Source organism: Rhipicephalus microplus, unplaced genomic scaffold, assembly GCF_043290135.1.
Source record: "Rhipicephalus microplus isolate Deutch F79 unplaced genomic scaffold, USDA_Rmic scaffold_280, whole genome shotgun sequence".
NCBI classification, from domain to species: domain Eukaryota; kingdom Metazoa; phylum Arthropoda; class Arachnida; order Ixodida; family Ixodidae; genus Rhipicephalus; species Rhipicephalus microplus.
Window position 1 is genome coordinate 40,001 of NW_027464851.1, and position 15,000 is coordinate 55,000.

Genomic DNA, 15,000 nt, shown 5'->3' on the forward strand with positions numbered 1-15,000 from the left:
GTGCCGCACCCGGGCTCGCCCCGGCTGACGCAGTTTTCGCGCCGCCCCGGCTGACGCGGTTTCGTGCCGCCCCGGCAGACGCGGTTTTCGCGCCGCCCCGGCTGACGCGGTTTCGTGCCGCCCCGGCAGACGCAGTTCGGACTTAGCACTTTTCGGCTGTGCCTGGCTGGCGGCCCACTCACTCGATCGCCATGTCTGTTTGCCACAGTTTTCCCGGTGGTGCCGCACCCGGGCTCGCCCCGGCAGACGCGTTTTTTTTTTTCTTTCGCCCCGGCTGACGCAGTTTTCGCGCCGCCCCGGCTGACGCGGTTTCGTGCCGCCCCGGCAGACGCGGTTTTTTGCGCCGCCCCGGCTGACGCGGTTTTTGCCGCCCCGGCTGACGCAGTTCGGACTTAGCACTTTTCGGCTGTGCCTGGCTGGCGGCCCACTCACTCGATCGCCATGTCTGTTTGCCACAGTTTTCCCGGTGGTGCCGCACCCGGGCTCGCCCCGGCTGACGCAGTTTTCGCGCCGCCCCGGCTGACGCGGTTTCGTGCCGCCCCGGCAGACGCGGTTTTCGCGCCGCCCCGGCTGACGCGGTTTCGTGCCGCCCCGGCAGACGCAGTTCGGACTTAGCACTTTTCGGCTGTGCCTGGCTGGCGGCCCACTCACTCGATCGCCATGTCTGTTTGCCACAGTTTTCCCGGTGGTGCCGCACCCGGGCTCGCCCCGGCTGACGCAGTTTTCGCGCCGCCCCGGCTGACGCGGTTTCGTGCCGCCCCGGCAGACGCGGTTTTCGCGCCGCCCCGGCTGACGCGGTTTCGTGCCGCCCCGGCAGACGCAGTTCGGACTTAGCACTTTTCGGCTGTGCCTGGCTGGCGGCCCACTCACTCGATCGCCATGTCTGTTTGCCACAGTTTTCCCGGTGGTGCCGCACCCGGGCTCGCCCCGGCAGACGCGTTTTTTTTTTTCTTTCGCCCCGGCTGACGCAGTTTTCGCGCCGCCCCGGCTGACGCGGTTTCGTGCCGCCCCGGCAGACGCGGTTTTTTTGCACCGCCCCGGCTGACGCGGTTTTTGCCGCCCCGGCTGACGCAGTTCGGACTTGGCACTTTTTGGCTGAGCCTGGCTGGTGGCCCACTCACTCGATCGCCATGTCTGTTAGCCACAGTTTTCCCGGTGGTGCCGCACCCGGGCTCGCCCCGGCTGACGCAGTTTTCGCGCCGCCCCGGCAGACGCGGTTTTCGCGCCGCCCCGGCTGACGCGGTTTTTGCCGCCCCGGCTGACGCAGTTCGGACTTGGCACTTTTTGGGATGAGCCTGGCTGGCGGCCCACTCACTCGATCGCCATGTCTGTTTGCCACAGTCTTCCCGGTGGTGCCGCACCCGGGCTCGCCCCGGCAGACGCGTTTTTTTTTTCTTTCGCCCCGGCAGACGTGGTTCCCCCCCCCCCTTTTCGCTCGCCCCGGCTGACGAGGTTTTCGCGCCGCCCCGGCTGACGCAGTTTTCGCGCCGCCCCGGCTGACGCGGTTTCGTGCCGCCCCGGCTGACGCGGTTTTCGCGCCGCCCCGGCTGACGCGGTTTTTGCGTCGCCCCGGCTGACACGGTTCGGACTTTGCACTTTTCGGCTGTGCCTGGCTGGCGGCCCACTCACTCGATCGCCATGTCTGTTTGCCACAGTTTTCCCGGTGGTGCCGCACCCGGGCTCGCCCCGGCTGACGCAGTTTTCGCGCCGCCCCGGCTGACGCGGTTTCGTGCCGCCCCGGCAGACGCGGTTTTCGCGCCGCCCCGGCTGACGCGGTTTCGTGCCGCCCCGGCAGACGCAGTTCGGACTTAGCACTTTTCGGCTGTGCCTGGCTGGCGGCCCACTCACTCAATCGCCATGTCTGTTTGCCACAGTTTTCCCGGTGGTGCCGCACCCGGGCTCGCCCCGGCTGACGCAGTTTTCGCGCCGCCCCGGCTGACGCGGTTTCGTGCCGCCCCGGCAGACGCGGTTTTCGCGCCGCCCCGGCTGACGCGGTTTCGTGCCGCCCCGGCAGACGCAGTTCGGACTTAGCACTTTTCGGCTGTGCCTGGCTGGCGGCCCACTCACTCGATCGCCATGTCTGTTTGCCACAGTTTTCCCGGTGGTGCCGCACCCGGGCTCGCCCCGGCAGACGCGTTTTTTTTTTCTTTCGCCCCGGCTGACGCAGTTTTCGCGCCGCCCCGGCTGACGCGGTTTCGTGCCGCCCCGGCAGACGCGGTTTTTTGCGCCGCCCCGGCTGACGCGGTTTTTGCCGCCCCGGCTGACGCAGTTCGGACTTAGCACTTTTCGGCTGTGCCTGGCTGGCGGCCCACTCACTCGATCGCCATGTCTGTTTGCCACAGTTTTCCCGGTGGTGCCGCACCCGGGCTCGCCCCGGCTGACGCAGTTTTCGCGCCGCCCCGGCTGACGCGGTTTCGTGCCGCCCCGGCAGACGCGGTTTTCGCGCCGCCCCGGCTGACGCGGTTTCGTGCCGCCCCGGCAGACGCAGTTCGGACTTAGCACTTTTCGGCTGTGCCTGGCTGGCGGCCCACTCACTCGATCGCCATGTCTGTTTGCCACAGTTTTCCCGGTGGTGCCGCACCCGGGCTCGCCCCGGCTGACGCAGTTTTCGCGCCGCCCCGGCTGACGCGGTTTCGTGCCGCCCCGGCAGACGCGGTTTTCGCGCCGCCCCGGCTGACGCGGTTTCGTGCCGCCCCGGCAGACGCAGTTCGGACTTAGCACTTTTCGGCTGTGCCTGGCTGGCGGCCCACTCACTCGATCGCCATGTCTGTTTGCCACAGTTTTCCCGGTGGTGCCGCACCCGGGCTCGCCCCGGCAGACGCGTTTTTTTTTTTCTTTCGCCCCGGCTGACGCAGTTTTCGCGCCGCCCCGGCTGACGCGGTTTCGTGCCGCCCCGGCAGACGCGGTTTTTTTGCACCGCCCCGGCTGACGCGGTTTTTGCCGCCCCGGCTGACGCAGTTCGGACTTGGCACTTTTTGGCTGAGCCTGGCTGGTGGCCCACTCACTCGATCGCCATGTCTGTTAGCCACAGTTTTCCCGGTGGTGCCGCACCCGGGCTCGCCCCGGCTGACGCAGTTTTCGCGCCGCCCCGGCAGACGCGGTTTTCGCGCCGCCCCGGCTGACGCGGTTTTTGCCGCCCCGGCTGACGCAGTTCGGACTTGGCACTTTTTGGGCTGAGCCTGGCTGGCGGCCCACTCACTCGATCGCCATGTCTGTTTGCCACAGTCTTCCCGGTGGTGCCGCACCCGGGCTCGCCCCGGCAGACGCGTTTTTTTTTTCTTTCGCCCCGGCAGACGTGGTTCCCCCCCCCCCTTTTCGCTCGCCCCGGCTGACGAGGTTTTCGCGCCGCCCCGGCTGACGCAGTTTTCGCGCCGCCCCGGCTGACGCGGTTTCGTGCCGCCCCGGCTGACGCGGTTTTCGCGCCGCCCCGGCTGACGCGGTTTTTGCGTCGCCCCGGCTGACACGGTTCGGACTTTGCACTTTTCGGCTGTGCCTGGCTGGCGGCCCACTCACTCGATCGCCATGTCTGTTTGCCACAGTTTTCCCGGTGGTGCCGCACCCGGGCTCGCCCCGGCTGACGCAGTTTTCGCGCCGCCCCGGCTGACGCGGTTTCGTGCCGCCCCGGCAGACGCGGTTTTCGCGCCGCCCCGGCTGACGCGGTTTCGTGCCGCCCCGGCAGACGCAGTTCGGACTTAGCACTTTTCGGCTGTGCCTGGCTGGCGGCCCACTCACTCGATCGCCATGTCTGTTTGCCACAGTTTTCCCGGTGGTGCCGCACCCGGGCTCGCCCCGGCTGACGCAGTTTTCGCGCCGCCCCGGCTGACGCGGTTTCGTGCCGCCCCGGCAGACGCGGTTTTCGCGCCGCCCCGGCTGACGCGGTTTCGTGCCGCCCCGGCAGACGCAGTTCGGACTTAGCACTTTTCGGCTGTGCCTGGCTGGCGGCCCACTCACTCGATCGCCATGTCTGTTTGCCACAGTTTTCCCGGTGGTGCCGCACCCGGGCTCGCCCCGGCAGACGCGTTTTTTTTTTTTTCTTTCGCCCCGGCTGACGCAGTTTTCGCGCCGCCCCGGCTGACGCGGTTTCGTGCCGCCCCGGCAGACGCGGTTTTTTGCGCCGCCCCGGCTGACGCGGTTTTTGCCGCCCCGGCTGACGCAGTTCGGACTTAGCACTTTTCGGCTGTGCCTGGCTGGCGGCCCACTCACTCGATCGCCATGTCTGTTTGCCACAGTTTTCCCGGTGGTGCCGCACCCGGGCTCGCCCCGGCTGACGCAGTTTTCGCGCCGCCCCGGCTGACGCGGTTTCGTGCCGCCCCGGCAGACGCGGTTTTCGCGCCGCCCCGGCTGACGCGGTTTCGTGCCGCCCCGGCAGACGCAGTTCGGACTTAGCACTTTTCGGCTGTGCCTGGCTGGCGGCCCACTCACTCGATCGCCATGTCTGTTTGCCACAGTTTTCCCGGTGGTGCCGCACCCGGGCTCGCCCCGGCTGACGCAGTTTTCGCGCCGCCCCGGCTGACGCGGTTTCGTGCCGCCCCGGCAGACGCGGTTTTCGCGCCGCCCCGGCTGACGCGGTTTCGTGCCGCCCCGGCAGACGCAGTTCGGACTTAGCACTTTTCGGCTGTGCCTGGCTGGCGGCCCACTCACTCGATCGCCATGTCTGTTTGCCACAGTTTTCCCGGTGGTGCCGCACCCGGGCTCGCCCCGGCAGACGCAGTTTTCGCGCCGCCCCGGCAGACGCGGTTTTCGCGCCGCCCCGGCTGACGCGGTTTTTGCCGCCCCGGCTGACGCAGTTCGGACTTGGCACTTTTTGGGCTGAGCCTGGCTGGCGGCCCACTCACTCGATCGCCATGTCTGTTTGCCACAGTCTTCCCGGTGGTGCCGCACCCGGGCTCGCCCCGGCAGACGCGTTTTTTTTTCTTTCGCCCCGGCAGACGTGGTTCCCCCCCCCCCCCCTTTTCGCTCGCCCCGGCTGACGAGGTTTTCGCGCCGCCCCGGCTGACGCAGTTTTCGCGCCGCCCCGGCTGACGCGGTTTCGTGCCGCCCCGGCTGACGCGGTTTTCGCGCCGCCCCGGCTGACGCGGTTTTTGCGTCGCCCCGGCTGACACGTTTCGGACTTTGCACTTTTCGGCTGTGCCTGGCTGGCGGCCCACTCACTCGATCGCCATGTCTGTTTGCCACAGTTTTCCCGGTGGTGCCGCACCCGGGCTTGCCCCGGCAGACGCGTTTTTTTTTTTTCTTTTCGCCCCGGCTGACGCAGTTTTCGCCCCGCCCCGGCTGACGCGGTTTCGTGCCGCCCCGGCAGACGCGGTTTTTTGCGCCGCCCCGGCTGACGCGGTTTTTGCCGCCCCGGCTGACGCAGTTCGGACTTTGCACTTTTTGGCTGAGCCTGGCTGGCGGCCCACTCACTCGATCGCCATGTCTGTTTGCCACAGTTTTCCCGGTGGTGCCGCACCCGGGCTCGCCCCGGCAGACGCGTTTTTTTTTTTCCTTCGCCCCGGCAGACGTGGTTCCCCCCCCCCCCCCTCCGTCTTTCTTTTTGTTTTTTTTTTCGCCGCGGCTGAAGTGGATTTTTCGGTGCCTCGACGCCCCGGTAGTCGCGGTTTTTCCGTTTCCGCACGGCCCCGGCTGACGCTGCTCGGTCACAGTCGCCTTTTGTGAGGATTGCAGACTTCTTGAGCGCGGGTGTTTTTTTTTTGTTGTTGTTGTTGTTTTATTACGCATTCGCTCCAGCAGACGCTGTTTAGACTTTTTGTTTCCTCTTTTATCCTGCGACGAGGTGACGAGGTTTATTCGGTGCCCCGCCGCCCCGGCTGAAGTGATTTTTCCTGTCCCGTGCCGCCCCGGCTGACGCGGTTGGGACTTCGCGTTTGTTCGGCCGCCACGGGTTTTGGCGCACTCGCTCGGTTGCTTGTTGTTGCCACTTGTTGCGAACCCAGGTTTCTTGAGCGAGCGCGGGCGTTTTTTCTTCCTTTCTTTCTTTGTTCTATGTGTTAGCGAATCGGCCTTTAATATCACACGAGGACTCACAACCAACAATTTTCAGTTTGAAGTGTAAAAAATCTGCAGGTGTTGACGTAACTGACTTGCCCCGTACCCTTGAGTACATCCATGAAGTTCTCGTAGTACTACTAAATCGCATTATTCCAAGTGGAGAAATTCCCATAAACTTGCAAACCTCTACACGAAAATCGGTGCGCGTGATAAAGTTGAAAATTATCGTCCGATATCAAATGTGCCTTCTATAACACAAATTCTAGGAAAAAAAAAAAAAAACACTTGTTCGCCGTTCTCTGCGCCGTGACTGGCAGCACTCCGGCGAAGCGAAACGGGGTCGATTCGAGCACGATATCGGCGTCTTTCGACGTGCTCGCCGGCGACCGTCGCACGAGTACGTCGCACGAGCGCGTCTGCCGGGGCGCCGTTTGCGAAGCCGACGCAAAAGTGGGAACCGCCGCTCGGATGATCGCCGCTTTCGGCAGAGTGAGTGTTGGCACTCCGGGGAAGCGAAACAGCGTGAATGCGCCCACGAAATCGGCGTATTTTGAAGTGCCCGCCGGCGACCGTCGCACGAGTACGGTAAACCGCGTCAGCCGGGGCGTAGTTCGGGACGCCGACGAAAAAGTGGGAAGCGCAACTCGGATCTTCGCCGTTTTTGCAGGAGTGAGTGGCGGCCCTCCTGCGAGACCAAGAAGCATCGATTCGTGCACGAATTCGGCGCCTTTCGACGTGATCGCCGGCGACCGTCGCTCGAGTAGGGCAAACCGCGTCTGCCGGGGCGGGCTTCGGGACGCCGATGCGAAAGTGGGAAACGCTGCTCGGATGTTCGCCGTTTTTGGCCGAGTGAGTGCTGGCACTCGGGCGAAGCCAAACGGGGCCGATTACGGCACGATATCGGCGTCTTTCGACGTGCCCGGCGGCGACCGTCGCACGAGTACGGTAAACCGCGTCAGCCCGGGCGGAGTTCGGGACGCCGATGCGAAAGTGGAGAACGCCGCTCGGATCTTCGCCGTTTTTGGAGGAGTGAGTGGCGGCACTCCGGAGAAGCCAAGGAGCGCCAATTAGCGCACGATATCGGCGTCTTTCGACGCGCTCGCCGGCGACCGTCGAACGAGTAGGGCAAACCGCGTCTGCCGGGGCGGGGTTTACGACGCCGACGCAAAAGTGGGAACCGCCGCTCGGATGTTGGCCGTTTTTGGCAGAGTGAGTGCTGGCACACCGGCGACGCGAAAGAGCGCGAAAGCGCCCACGAAAGTGGCGTATTTGGACGTGCTTGACGGCGACCGCTGCAGGAGTACGAAAAACCACGTCAGCCGGGGCGAGCGACCCACGGCGGTCTGGGTGCTTATCGCTGCTATTATAGGGGCACCCCGGCAGACGCAGAAAAAAAAAATTTTTTTTCGACCTTCTTTTTTGCTGGTCGAGCTCGGGTAACCCAGGTCGCAATGGGAGCCGCGCACGAAAGCGGCGTCGCGAGACGCGTTCGCGGTCGCTAGTCGCACGAGCTCGGCAACCGCGTCAGCCGGCGCGGAGTTCGGGATGCCGACGGCTAAGTGGGTACCGCTGCTCGGATGTTCGCCGTTTTTGGCCGAGTGAGTGCTGGCACTCCGGCGAAGCGAAACGGGGCCGATTCGGGCACGATATCGGCGTATTTCGACGTGCTCGCCGGCGACCGTCGCACGAGTACGGCAAAGCGCGTCTGCCGGGGCGAGGTTTGCGATGCCGACGAAAAAGTGGGAAGCGCCGCTCGGATCTTCGCCGTTTTTGCAGGAGTGAGTGGCGGCCCTCCTGCGAGACCAAGAAGCATCGACTCGCGCACGATATCGGTGTCTTTCGACGTGCCCGCCGGCCACCGCCGCACGAGTACGGCAAACCGCGTATGCCGGGGCGGGGTTGGCGACGCCGACGCAAAAGTGGGAACCGCCACTAGGATGTTCGCCGTTTTTGGCAGAGTGAGTGCTGGCACACCGGCGACGCGAAAGAGCGCGAAAGCGCCCACGAAAGTGGCGTATTTGGACGTGCTTGACGGCGACCGCTGCAGGAGTACGAAAAACCACGTCAGCCGGGGCGAGCGACCCACGGCGGTCTGGGTGCTTATCGCTGCTATTATAGGGGCACCCCGGCAGACGCAGAAAAAAAAAATTTTTTTTCGACCTTCTTTTTTGCTGGTCGAGCTCGGGTAACCCAGGTCGCAATGGGAGCCGCGCACGAAAGCGGCGTCGCGAGACGCGTTCGCGGTCGCTAGTCGCACGAGCTCGGCAACCGCGTCAGCCGGCGCGGAGTTCGGGATGCCGACGGCTAAGTGGGTACCGCTGCTCGGATGTTCGCCGTTTTTGGCCGAGTGAGTGCTGGCACTCCGGCGAAGCGAAACGGGGCCGATTCGGGCACGATATCGGCGTATTTCGACGTGCTCGCCGGCGACCGTCGCACGAGTACGGCAAAGCGCGTCTGCCGGGGCGAGGTTTGCGATGCCGACGAAAAAGTGGGAAGCGCCGCTCGGATCTTCGCCGTTTTTGCAGGAGTGAGTGGCGGCCCTCCTGCGAGACCAAGAAGCATCGACTCGCGCACGATATCGGTGTCTTTCGACGTGCCCGCCGGCCACCGCCGCACGAGTACGGCAAACCGCGTATGCCGGGGCGGGGTTGGCGACGCCGACGCAAAAGTGGGAACCGCCACTAGGATGTTCGCCGTTTTTGGCAGAGTGAGTGCTGGCACTCCGGCGAAGCGAAAGAGCGCGAATGCGCCCACGAAAGTGGCGTGTTTGGACGTGCTTGACGACGACCACCGCAGGAAAACGAAAAACCACGTCAGCCGGGGCGAGCGACCCATGGCGGTCTGGGTGCTTATCGCTGCTATTATAGGGGCACCCCGGCAGACGCAAAAAAAAAAAAAATTTTTTTTCGACATTCTTTCTTGCTCGTCGACCTCGGGTGACCCAGGTCGCAGTGGGAGCCGCGCACGAAAGCGGCGTCGCGAGACGGCTTCGCGGTCGCTAGTCGCACGAGCTCGGCAACCGCGTCTGCCGGGGCGGAGTTCGGGACGCCGACGGCTAAGTGGGAACCGCCGCTCGGATGTTCGCCGTTTGTGGCCGAGTGAGTGCTGGCACTCCGGCGAAGCCAAACGGGGCCGATTCCGGCACGATATCGGCGTCTTTCTACGTGCTCGCCGGCGACCGTCGCACGAGTACGGCAAAGTGCGTCTGCCGGGGCGGGGTTTGCGACGCGTACGCAATAGTGAGAACCGTCGCTCGGATGTTCGTCGTCTTTCGCCGAGCCAGTGCTGGCACTCCGGCGAAGCCGAACGGAGCCGATTCGGGCACGATATCGGCGTCTTTCCACGTGCTCGCCGGCGACCGTCGCACGAGTACGGTAAACCGCGTCAGCCGGGGCGGAGTTCGGGACGCCGATGCGAAAGTGGGAAGCGCCGCTCGGATCTTCGCCGTTTTTGGAGGAGTCAGTGGCGGCACTCCGGTGAAGCCAAGGTGCGCCAATTCGCGCACGATATCGGCGTCTTTCGACGTGCCCGCCGGCCACCGTCGCACGAGTACGGCAAACCTCGTCTGCCGGGGCGGGGTTTGCGACGCCGACGCAAAAGTGGGAACCGCCGCTCGGATGTTCGCCGTTTTTGGCAGAGTGAGTGCTGGCACTCCGGCGAAGCGAAAGAGCGTGAATGCGCCCACGAAAGTAGCGTATTTGGACGTGCTTGACGGCGACCGCCGCAGGAGTACGAAAAACCACGTCAGCCGGGGCGAGCGACCCACGGCGGTCTGGGTGCTTATCGCTGCTATTATAGGGGCACCCCGGCAGACGCAGAAAGAAAAAAAAAAAAAAAAATGGGGACATGGCGTGCGTCACCGTGCGGCTTCGCAGCGTTGCCGAAGTCGCCGAGCCCTTCGACTGAGCCGAACGGCGGACAGGGAACGTTGGTCGGCCGTTCTAACCTGTCGGTGCCACGCCGAGACGTCGTTAAGGAAAACCGCGTCGTGGGCCTCTACGACGCCGTCGAGTCGTTGTACGTTTGGTGTCCAGCGTGTCGGCGGCGAGTAGCGGACACGTCGTTCACGACTTCGGTCTTTCGCAGTCGACGCGAACTTGCGGAGAGTCGTGGTGCCTCACGTTTTCGGCAGAAACCGCGGCGGAATTTTCCCGTGCGTGCGCGCACGACCTCGGTGCTGTGCCGTCAGCGTAGTGTTGCACAAACTCGTGGCCTACCCAAGGTGCGGTACGTTTGCGGCCGTATCCTCGGTGGGAATTTCGTGAGTAGGGTCGCAAATTCTACGACCTCGGCGGGTTTGAGAGCGACGTAGACTTGTGGCACGCTCAACGTGCCACACGTTTCGGGGCACACCCGCGGTGAAATTTTCTCGAGTACGCTCGTATTAGTGCCCAAGGAGGTCTGGGTACTTATCGCTGCTATTATGTGGGGGTTCTCGTGAGCGGCGTACGCGAAAGCGACCGGGTGTCTGATATGCGGCGGGCTTCGGCCTCGTCAAGCGTGTCCTCGGGTCTGCTCCAGGGGAATCCACGGCAGTCGTCTGCAGCCTCATCCGCTTGATGCGTTAGGGGCTGGTTGTCGGACGGTGCCGTTTTACCACGATATCGAGGTGTGTTCCGTGTCGTCCTCGGGCGATTCAGATGCGAAAGCGCCGAAGACGCGGGCGTGACCCGTCGTCTGGCGGCTTTGCAGTCTCGGCTCCGTTGCTAGTTCCGGCCGGTCCACCGACAGTGCAGCGGGCTTGGGCAACCCGCACGGCGCGACCGAGTCGATGCAACGAAAAAGAGCGAGCATGAACGTGCTTCTTGCCGCACGGCTCCCACTCGTCTTTCGGGAAGGTTGTGCCGTAGCGAGCTCGAACGCCGTCATCTCGGAGTGCAAAATAAGCGTGTTGGGGCGCCTGAAGGTGGCCTCCGCCGCACACAGACTGCGTCCGGCCCGCCGAAGGCGAGGACGGACGCGCAGTCGAACGATTACCTGGTTGATCCTGCCAGTAATCATATGCTTGTCTCAAAGATTAAGCCATGCATGTCTAAGTACATGCCGAAATAAGGCGAAACCGCGAATGGCTCATTAAATCAGTTATGGTTCCTTAGATCGTTTCTTCCTACTTGGATAACTGTGGCAATTCTAGAGCTAATACATGCAGTGAGCCTGGAGCCCTTTGGGTAACGGGTGCTTTTATTAGACCAAGATCGATCGGGTTTCGGCCCGTATTGTGTGGTGACTCTGGATAACTTTGTGCTGATCGCATGGCCACGAGCCGGCGACGTTTCTTTCAAGTGTCTGCCTTATCAACTTTCGATGGTAGGTTACTTGCTTACCATGGTTGTTACGGGTAACGGAGAATCAGGGTTCGATTCCGGAGAGGGAGCCTGAGAAACGGCTACCACATCCAAGGAAGGCAGCAGGCGCGCAAATTACCCACTCCCGGCACGGGGAGGTAGTGACGAAAAATAACAATACGGGACTCTTTTGAGGCCCCGTAATTGAAATGAGTACACTCTAAATCCTTTAACGAGGATCAATTGGAGGGCAAGTCTGGTGCCAGCAGCCGCGGTAATTCCAGCTCCAATAGCGTATACTAAAGCTGCTGCGGTTAAAAAGCTCGTAGTTGGATCTCAGTTCCAGACGAGTAGTGCATCTACCCGATGCGACGGCTCGGACTGAACATCATGCCGGTTCTTTCTTGGTGCACTTCATTGTGTGCCTCGAGATGGCCGGTGCTTTTACTTTGAAAAAATTAGAGTGCTCAACGCAGGCGAGTCGCCTGAATAAACTTGCATGGAATAATAGAACAAGACCTCGTTTCTGTTCTGTTGGTTTTTGGAATACGAGGTAATGATTAAGAGGGACGGACGGGGGCATTCGTATTGCGGCGCTAGAGGTGAAATTCTTGGACCGTCGCAAGACGAACTACTGCGAAAGCATTTGCCAAGAATGTTTTCATTGATCAAGAACGAAAGTCAGAGGTTCGAAGGCGATCAGATACCGCCCTAGTTCTGACCATAAACGATGCCAACCAGCGATCCGCCTGAGTTACTCAAATGACTCGGCGGGCAGCTTCCGGGAAACCAAAGTATTTGGGTTCCGGGGGAAGTATGGTTGCAAAGCTGAAACTTAAAGGAATTGACGGAAGGGCACCACCAGGAGTGGAGCCTGCGGCTTAATTTGACTCAACACGGGAAAACTTACCCGGCCCCGGACACTGGGAGGATGACAGATTGAGAGCTCCTTTCTTGATTCGGTGGATGGTGGTGCATGGCCGTTCTTAGTTGGTGGAGCGATTTGTCTGGTTAATTCCGATAACGAACGAGACTCTAGCCTATTAAATAGGTGCGGGGTTCCCAGCACCTTACAACCTTCTTAGAGGGACAAGCGGCTCTAGCCGCACGAAACAGAGCAATAACAGGTCTGTGATGCCCTTAGATGTCCGGGGCGCACGCGCGCTACACTGAAGGAAGCAGCGTGTCTTTATCCCTGTCTGAAAAGACTGGGTAACCCGTGGAACTTCTTTCGTGATTGGGATAGGGGCTTGCAATTGTTCCCCTTGAACGAGGAATTCCCAGTAAGCGCGAGTCATAAGCTCGCGTTGATTACGTCCCTGCCCCTTTGTACACACCGCCCGTCGCTACTACCCGATTGAATGATTTAGTGAGGTCTTCGGACCGATGTCCGGCGCGGCCTTTCGGTTGCGCCGGTCTGTTGGAAAGATGACCAAACTTGATCATTTAGAGGAAGTAAAAGTCGTAACAAGGTTCCGTAGGTGAACCTGCGGAAGGATCATTAACGGATTGTGAAGGGTGAGCGCCTCAGCTGCGTCTGCGCCCGACACTTTCTGCCGCTGACCCCGTTTGGACGCGGGGTCTGGCTTTTCCCCACGGGGCTGCCTGAATGTGGAGCGGCACCCCGTGACATATTGTTGCGCCCAGCGGACGCCAACACCGCGACCTTGGACGGTCGGCCAGGTGGCGGACGCGGGTACAAACGGCGCAACGCACTCATAGGTCGGCTTTTCGACCCGCCACTGCACCGTGGCTCGAAGCGCTCGAAATGCGCGACCCGACCGCTGCGGGACCGCCTAGTACTGTTAAACAGGAGCGGCGGAGCGCGAACGGCGAGTCGTGGTTACGTCGGTAGAAGGCGAGGCTGCGCGTTCCCGAAACGCCAGCCGAGTGCCCTCCCGACCCGTTCGAGCGTGCAAGAACGAGACCCGACAATCGCGCGGCGACTGCCAAGTACGAGAGGAACGGCACAAGCGTCGGCGGTCGGTCAAGGAACTGGCGATGTGACGGGTCCGCTGTGCACCAGTGCATACCGTCCCGCCGTCCGCGGCAAGCGCCTCCGCGTCCTCGGGTGACGGAGGCTGCCGGTCGGTTCTTGCAGGCGAGGGATCTCGCTGGCACCGGTTCGCGTTGACGCGCGGCCGGTCATGGCACGGCGATGCGACGGCCGAGGTGCGCAGTACTCGATGGAGGAACCGCACGCTCCGATGACCGTCCCGCCCTCCGCGGCGTATGCGTACCGACCGTAATGGTTGCAGCAGCGCCGGCCGGCTTTTGAATTCGCCACACGAAACACGGTGCGAGATCGCGGTTAGGGGAGCGTCGACGTTGCCAGGCGTTTTGCTTGCTGCCGAGGGAAAGGCGGCACGGCCACGTCGCGCTCGTCGCGATTAGCGGGTCTGCGCGCTTTGGGAAGGTGCCGCAACGACTTGCCGAAAGAGGAAGCACGGAAGAACGAGGGACTTGGACGTCCCGACAATTGAACGCACTTGCGGCCAGGCCCTTGCTGGCTTCGTTCTTCCGCCTCGAGTAGGCTCGTACGCGGCTCCGGCGCCGAAAGTGGTCCTTGGCACCGACTTCGGTGGACGTGGGAAGTGCCGCGCAAGTACGGCGCGCCTGGCTCCACCTGTTGGCTAAAGTAGGCAGCCGGATCGGCATTTTGGTGTGCGGTGGCAAACCGTGGATGCGAAAAAAGCTTGTGCGATTTCGTGGAACAAAAAGCGGGGGTCCCCCTTTTTATGCGGAGGAGACCGACCCGCCTGCCGTGGTGAACCGCGACGCCACGGTAAAAACGGGAGAGGCTTGTCGATGGGACCGTGCATCCCGCGCTCCACGGAGGCCGGGAGGCGGCCGCCCGAGGAAATGTGTAGCCGTCGAGGCCCGCATCTGCGTGCACTCTTATCCAAATGGGTGTACCGCAGGCATTTTCTGGTTAGGCGGGCCAATGAGAGCGAGCACACAACGATACCTACGGGTCCGGCTTGGAGAACCGGCTTCGACGCCTCCCGAGTATTTATAGAGGGGTGGACCACGAAAGCACTCGCAAGTAGCGAAAGCGAAACGCCGTCCGAAACACACCGTTTGCTCGATTTGCGGCAGCCGAAAAAGGCGCGGCAGAGTTTTGGAGTCCAAGCGTGCGCTGAAAAGCGCCCTTCTTGGCCACTGTTTGGCCGAGTGCCAGAAACGTTTGGTTTTGACTGTACGGAATTGAACAAACACTTTTTCACGACTCTAAGCGGTGGATCACTCGGTTCTCGGGTCGATGAAGAACGCAGCCAGCTGCGAGACTTGGTGTGAATTGCAGGACACACTGAGCACTGATTCTTTGAACGCACATTGCGGCCTTGGGTCTTCCCTTGGCTTCGTCTGTCTGAGGGTCGGATCACATATCAAGAGAGCCTTCGGCGCACAAGGGAACGTGAGCCGTCGACTCGTTTTGACCGCGTCGGCAACACGGACAGCACGCTGAACACCTCACAGCGAGCGCCAACAGCGGCCACTCAAGGGCGAGACGGTGGCGACCGTCGTGCCAGAGCCCAACCGAAACGGGGGCGACCGACTGCATTGAGGATGTGGCACCTCGTTGAGACCACCGCAGGACTTCGAGTCGGAAGGAAGCCTGCAGGGAAAGTGCGGTCGAGGTTGCGTACTCCTCTCTGCGACCGGGCGCGCAAGAGCTGCGAGAGCCACGGACGCGCAACTTTAACGCACGGTAAACACGAGGAGC

The 15,000-nt window shown here is 62.5% G+C and overlaps 2 non-coding genes across 2 annotated transcripts; both read left to right on the forward strand.

The window, feature by feature from the left end:
• The first annotated feature begins 10,962 nt into the window (after nt 1–10,962).
• Nucleotides 10,963–12,777, forward strand: LOC142793109 (small subunit ribosomal RNA). The gene has a single exon (XR_012891450.1). It is a non-coding gene; the product is annotated as a small subunit ribosomal RNA (ribosomal RNA).
• Nucleotides 12,778–14,500: 1,723 nt separating this feature from the next.
• LOC142793111 (5.8S ribosomal RNA) lies at nt 14,501–14,653 on the forward strand. Its single transcript, XR_012891451.1, has one exon. It is a non-coding gene; the product is annotated as a 5.8S ribosomal RNA (ribosomal RNA).
• The last annotated feature ends 347 nt before the right edge of the window (nt 14,654–15,000 follow it).